Source organism: Apodemus sylvaticus, chromosome 5, assembly GCF_947179515.1.
Source record: "Apodemus sylvaticus chromosome 5, mApoSyl1.1, whole genome shotgun sequence".
Classification (NCBI taxonomy): domain Eukaryota; kingdom Metazoa; phylum Chordata; class Mammalia; order Rodentia; family Muridae; genus Apodemus; species Apodemus sylvaticus.
Genome location: NC_067476.1, coordinates 104,915,817 through 104,922,755, shown reverse-complemented (window position 1 = coordinate 104,922,755; position 6,939 = coordinate 104,915,817). Strand labels below are relative to the sequence as shown.

The 6,939-nt window shown below is 43.5% G+C and overlaps 1 pseudogene; it reads left to right on the top strand.

Annotated features, from left to right (window-relative positions):
* Nucleotides 1-6,830: 6,830 nt before the first annotated feature.
* LOC127686637 (uncharacterized) lies at nt 6,831-6,939 on the top strand (annotated as a pseudogene).

Genomic DNA, 6,939 nt, shown 5'->3' with positions numbered 1-6,939 from the left:
GTCTGGGAACCCGACCTCATTCTATTTCCTGGGACAAATCAGTCTGTTTAAGTTTTACTAAATATGTCTTTTTAAAAAATAAATAAAATAACAGTGAACATGTTTAAGAACAGCATTGTGTGCCTGGCTGCCAGCCCTTCTGCATTCACCAAGTCATACGGTCCCCAGTCCCCAGTCCTGAGCTCCAGCCTCTTAGTTGCAACCTTAGCTTTATTCTCAGATCTGACCCATTAGCATTTTCTGCTCCTTCTTTCAAAAATATTTTTATATCTTATCCTAACCTACTCATCCTCGATAGACTGCCAAATGCCATTAACACAATTATCAGAGTTATCCCTTCCTTCCCTTCCCCTCCAGCTCTCCATGCTGGAGAAGTGACAGTCTCATGAAGAGTCTGTCATCTTAAACGTGCTTATCCAGTTACTTGTTGCTCTGGCTCCAAGGCAATGCTAAGTGCATGTCCAGCTGGACAGAGAAACATTCTGTCATGATCATGAGCATCCTAAATAGCACCCAGTCTGCTTAGCCTAATCCTGATGCCAGAGCCAGGCTCTAGATGTTGGCTGTAGACAGATATTTATGTGACTTGGATATTCTGTCTAATCTTGGACAGATTTTTGAGAAACCCAAAATGACTTCATTAAAAGTCAAGGACTTAATGAGATAGATACAATGTCTTTAGCCAAACCCTAAATGGCTTCATCATGTCTGGGGCTTTTGATAGATTCTTCTTGAGCAGAGGCTAGAGGGTGGCATCGGGCAGCTATTTTTTCTCTCTTTTTTATTGTTTTTTTTTATTCGATATATTTTTTATTTACATTTCAAATGATTTCCCCTTTTCTGGCCCCCCACTCCCCGAAAGTCACATATGCCCCCTTCCCTCCCCCTGTTCTCCCACCCACCCCTTCCTACTTCGCTATTCTGGTTTTGCCTTATACTGTTACACTGAGTCTTTCCAGAACCAGGGGCCACTCCTCCGTTCTTCTTGTACCTCATTTGATGTGTGGATTATGTTTTGGGTATTCCAGTTTTCCAGGCTAATATCCACTTATTAGTGAGTGCATACCATGATTGATCTTTTGAGACTGGGTTACCTCACTTAGTATGATGTTCTCCAGCTCCATCCATTTGCCTAAGAATTTCATGAATTCATTGTTTCTGGTGGCTGAATAGTACTCCATTGTGTATATATACCACATTTTTTGCATCCATTCTTCTGTTGAGGGATACCTGGGTTCTTTCCAGTTTCTGGCTATTATAAATAGGGCTGCTATGAACATAGTGGAGCATGTATCCTTATTACATGCTGGGGAATCCTCTGGGTATATGCCCAGGAGTGGTATAGTAGGATCTTCTGGAAGTGAGGTGCCCAGTTTTCTGAGGAACCGCCAGACTGATTTCCAGAGTGGTTGTACCAATTTGCAACCCCACCAGCAGTGGAGGAGTGTTCCTCTTTCTCCACATCCTCACCAACACCTGCTGTCTCCTGAGTTTTTAATCTTAGCCATTCTGACTGGTGTAAGGTGAAATCTCAGGGTTGTTTTGATTTGCATTTCCCTGATGACTAAGGAAGTTGAGCATTTTTTAAGATGCTTCTCTGCCATCCGAAGTTCTTCAGGTGAGAATTCTTTGTTTAACTCTGTACCCCATTTTTAATAGGGTTATTTGGTTTTCTGGGGTCTAACTTCTTGAGTTCTTTGTATATATTGGATATTAGCCCTCTATCTGATGTAGGGTTGGTGAAGATCTTTTCCCAATTTGTTGGCTGCTGATTTGTCATTGGGCAGCTATTGGGCAGCACTTACTTAGGTAGAGAAAATGAAGTCGCTAATATCTTAAGTGTGTGTGTGTGCAGAAGCTATACTCTGTAAATAAGCGACATTGCAAAAATGTCCCAGGAAAGAAGACTGGAAGAAGATGAGACAGAGAACATTCTTACAGTAACTGTATAAAAGAAAGCCATCTCTTCCTGCTCTGAATTTCCAATGTTGATCTCCATCCCTGGAACCAACCCCATCCCAACGCCCCTGCCACTCTCTTCCCCATAATACACACAAATAGGAAGGAAAATGAGCCTGAAAGAATGATGAAGAAGAAATAGCAGGTGGGCTGAAGAGTGAAGGGGCCAAGGACAGAGAAGGTGAGGATCAGGGTGAGTTGGGTGGGAAAGGCTTTGGGGCCAGGTGGGAAGGTGGTTGATAAAGACAGGAGGTTCTGGGAGGATCTGACACTGAGTTCTCTATTCAAGGAAGAAAGCCTGAACTATTGCCTCTCCCCCCACCACACCTTCAGTTCAACTGAGAGAAGAGGTGACAAGATGTACTATCCTTCTCAGCTCCAGTCCAGGTGGTTCTTAAAATGAACAGCTCTCGAGACAAATTGGGTTTAAGTTCTATCTATGTAATTTTGAGTAAATAAAGAGAACATTTAGTGTCTCTGCTTGCTTCCCCACAGAATGGCAGGTCTTTTCTCCAGATTATTTAGCAGAGTCCAATGAAACAATCGAACTTACTCTGTAGGTGCTGGTCCTGTTATATGTCTCAGACACAGGCCAGCTCCAAGGGCATTTACACAGAAGTGGAAACGAACAGCAAGCAATTTAGGAGGAGAAGATTTCAGCTTATAAGGAATTTAATGACTATAAAATAACAGTGAGTGACCAGAGAGAGGCTCCTTTAGATAGGGTGGATGAGAAAGGCCCTACGAAGACAATATAATTTTCACAACCTATGCAGACAGTTCTTGCTGTGTGTCTAGTGCTCACTGAGTCCTTAGAATGAGCTACAAAATAGTTACTATCATTATTCCCATTTTGAGTTACAGAAACGGAAACAAGAAAGTTTAAACAAACTCAGAGTTATATAAGTGATTTGAACCCAGCAGCTTTAGGGAGAGACCATGCCCTTAGCTCTTATGTTAGCCTCTCAAAACAGAGACTTTACTCAGGCCAGATGTCAAGTAAGGTTTCAGTCGCCATCATTATTAGTAATTGAGGCCAAGGTCTGAAGGCAGAGCTCTGTATTCCGAGGAATAGGGAGTGGGGCTGGGTGTGTTAAATGACTGGTTCTCAGACAGAGCTGTTTCCTATCTGACCTTCCTTTCCTATCTCCCAGAGTTTTCACTGTCTGTGTTCGACCAGGATCTGGAGCAATTCCAAAGAGGAGACCTCCCTTGCCCTCTGAGGGCTTCCCTCCACCCCTTATTGGGAAGTCACACCACCCTGATCTCTGGCCTGAAATGAAAGTGATATAGTGAGCTTTCTGTCTGTCTGTCCTGGTCACAGGATGCCATTATAAGGGGCTGGGAATTTTCCCAGCTGACTTAACAGCAATCCCTGGATAGTGAACCCTGGTGATCTATATCACGAAAGTGCTCTCTCCTTTCCTTTGAGAATGAGATGCCAACTCTGGTGTTCTAGAAAGACTTCCTGCTGGGCGGTGGTGGCCTTTAATCCCAGCACTTGGAAGGTAGAGGCAGGCGGATTTCTGAGTTCAAGGCCAGCCTGGTCTATAGTTCCAGGACAGCCAGGGCTACACAGAGAAACCCTGTCTCAAAAAAAAAAAAAAATCCAAAAACAAACAAACAAACCCAACTTCCTGACAGATGCTCTCTGCTGCACTGCTGCAATCAGACAGCCCAGGCTTCATCTCTGCTTCTACTAATAGAATTAATTTGTGACCTAAGGGAGGTCACCTGAGTTCTCTGAGCCTCAAATTTCTCATCAAGGAGAGAGAAAGAGAGAGAGAAAGAGAGAGAGAGAGAGAGAGAGCGCAGACTGGAGAGGTGGCCCAGTGCATAAAGGTGTCTGCCAGCAAGTCTGATTACCTGAGTTCAATCCCCAAAACCTACCTAGCAGAAGGAGAGAATAACTCTACAAAGTTACCTCTGGCTTACATATGCACACTGTACCACGCAGCTCCTACCACACATATAATGAAATACCTAACATGTCAAAACAAGGCAAACAAGACAGAAGGAGTTAACCTGAGGGCTTCTCAAACCTAGTGCCTCAGTTCTCTCCATTCGCTGTTGTCTCAAATGAACAAAAACCTTCTGGAAAACACCTTCCTCAGCCTCTTAGATAAGGTTGAATGATCTTCAGAGAGGTTTCCAGAGTGTTAAATCTGTATCTTATTAACATAATTTGCTCTTCTGCTCCTCACAATGATGCACTATAAGAGGCACTGCAAAGCCCCCTTTAGTCAAGGCGCCAAATGAGGCTCAGAGTGTCAACCACCCACGGGCACCCAGCTAGTAACTGGCAGGATGAGAGTTTGAAACCAGGCCTGAGGGGGCTGGAGAGATGGCTCAGTGGTTAAGACTGCTCTTCCAGAGGTCCTGAGTTCAATTCCCAGCAACCACATGGTGGCTCACAGCTATCTGTAATGGGATCTGATGCCCTCTTCCAGTGTGTTTGAAGAGAGTAATGGTGTCTTCATATATGCAAAAGAAATAAACAAATCTTTAAAAAAAAAAAAAAAAACCAGGCCTGATGCCCCAGGGCCTTCGACCTTCCCACCCCCCCCACCCCCCACCCCCCCCCACCCCCCACCCCCCAACCCCCCTCCCCCCACCCCCCCACCCCCCTTCCCCCCCCCTTCTAAAGGCATAGAAAGGGAGGGGTGGCATTTTTTATTTGCTTTTCAATTTTTTTGATAGCATTTATTAAGCACCTGCTGTGCACACATACTAGATTCCAAACACAAGACATCCCCAGCCCTCACTTTGCCATCTACACAGGGTTTAGGATACCTTCAGAGAGGCGTAGCCTTGGGAGATGGAGCTAAAGAGGCCCCTGGATGGGCAGGATGCTGATAGGGCTGAGGTTTCTGGGGAACTGGAATGTTATCTCCAGGTGGAAGAGAAAGATAACAAAGAGACCCTCTAAGGCAGGCCATGGCCAGCTTCTCTGTTATTTAATCCTCTTGGGAGATCTAGAAGGCACATGTGGATGATTAGAAATCCAACAGCAAGAAGTTAAGCAAACTGTTTAATCAAGTGGAATAGTATACACCCACTATCAATAGATGTCATTAGGTCTCATACTCAGTAAGTCTGTCAAAACATCTACAAGATCTTAAAATGTTCTAGCCTTCTTTTCTACTAATTCCTGTAGTAAGAATTTTATCATGGGGAAAACTCAGAAATCTAGGCAAATATTAAGAGGTGAAAATATACCAGAGGACTAATAATGTTTAGACTGCATCCAAATGAATTTTAAAATTGTATTTGTTCGTTCATTCACTCACTCATTCATTCATTCATTAGTTTGTTTTTGAGACAAGGTATCTCTGTGTAGCCCTCCCTGGCTGTCCTGGGACTTACTCTGTAGACCAGGTTGGCCTTAAACTCACTGAGATGCTGTCTCCCAAGTGCTGGGATTAAAGTTGTGCACCACCACTGCCCACTCCAAATGAAAACTTAAAAATCAGTCTTTTACTACCAAAAGGGAAAACTGGGCTGGCCATGTGGCTCAGTTAGTAAGAAAGCTTGCTAAGCAAGCCTGGCAACGCAAGCTCAACCCTGCAATGTACATAAAAAGTCCTACTGCCCTCCTGCTGTGTGTGAAATCCTAGCACACCGAGGGCAAGATGGAAGCCAGGAGGAACCCTGAGGCTAGTTGAAGTCAGCAGTGAGCAGCAGAGCAAAAACAAGAGAGACTCTGCCTCTAAGTGGGAGAAACTTCTAGAAGTTGTCCTCTGATCTTCACATGCCTGGTATGGAACTAGCATACAAATAGACACACACACACACACACACACACACACACTGTACTACACATATACACAAACACACACACTACACTAAATGTATATACACACACATACACTCACATGCACACACAAACTCACATATACACATACACAGACATACACATACATGCACACAGACATATACACATATACAGAGTGTGCCTGTATAGCTGTATGTACACATATAAATACACTATTCTATACATAAATGTAATTTTAATATGGTTATATCTTGGCTCTATATATTTCTATTTAAGTGCATATAGGTAATAGTTATTCTCTTTAATGATCATGCATTCTTAGCATACCCAATGAATGGGTGCAAGTAAGAACACCCACCTCATGTCCTGTCCAGTGTGTGGACATACTGTGCACTATTATGTCTCTATGTGAGTCTTCTGGTACTAGGTGTTTGGATTTCCTCCACATTTTGATAATGTAGAATCAGTGAATTTCCTTGCATGTGGATCTTTCTATTTATGTTCAAATCTTTCTTTAGGATTCTTAAAAATCGACTCCTATGCTTGAGAATATTAAGTGTTATCTGCATCCCACATGTTCTCTCAGGGGTGCATAGGGAAAATGTTTTCTTCTGCCCTCAGGATACTGCTGGCAAATCAACTGACCTGCAGTTCCTCAGGGGTCATCTGGCTGTTCCTTCTCAATTCATTTTAATTTTTCCTCTTAAAAACTATCATCATCATCGTGTATGCATGTGTGTGTGTGTGTGTGTGTGTGTGTATGTATGTGTGCATATGTGTGCAAGAGTGTAGTATAGTGTTTGTGTAATGTTTGGGGTACAGCCATAGAGATATACTTCAGACTGTTAATAAAACAAAGGAAGCATCTGTGACTCAGGAGCTGAAGAGATGGCTGAGAGTTTAGGACACTGGCTGCTCCTCTTCTGGAGGACCCAGCCTTGATTCCCAACACCCATACTGTGACTCACAACTGTCTGTAACTCCAGTTTCAAAGTATCTGATATACTTTTCTGGGTTCCGCTGGCACCAAGCACATAAGTAGTGCATGGATACACAAGCAGGCAAAACATCTATACACATAAGAATCTTAAAAAGCGTATATGGCCATACCACCCTGAACGTGTCTGATCTTGGAAGCTAAGCAGGGTCGGGCCTGGTTAGTACTTGGATGGGAGTCTGCCTGGGAATACTGGGTGCTGTAGGCT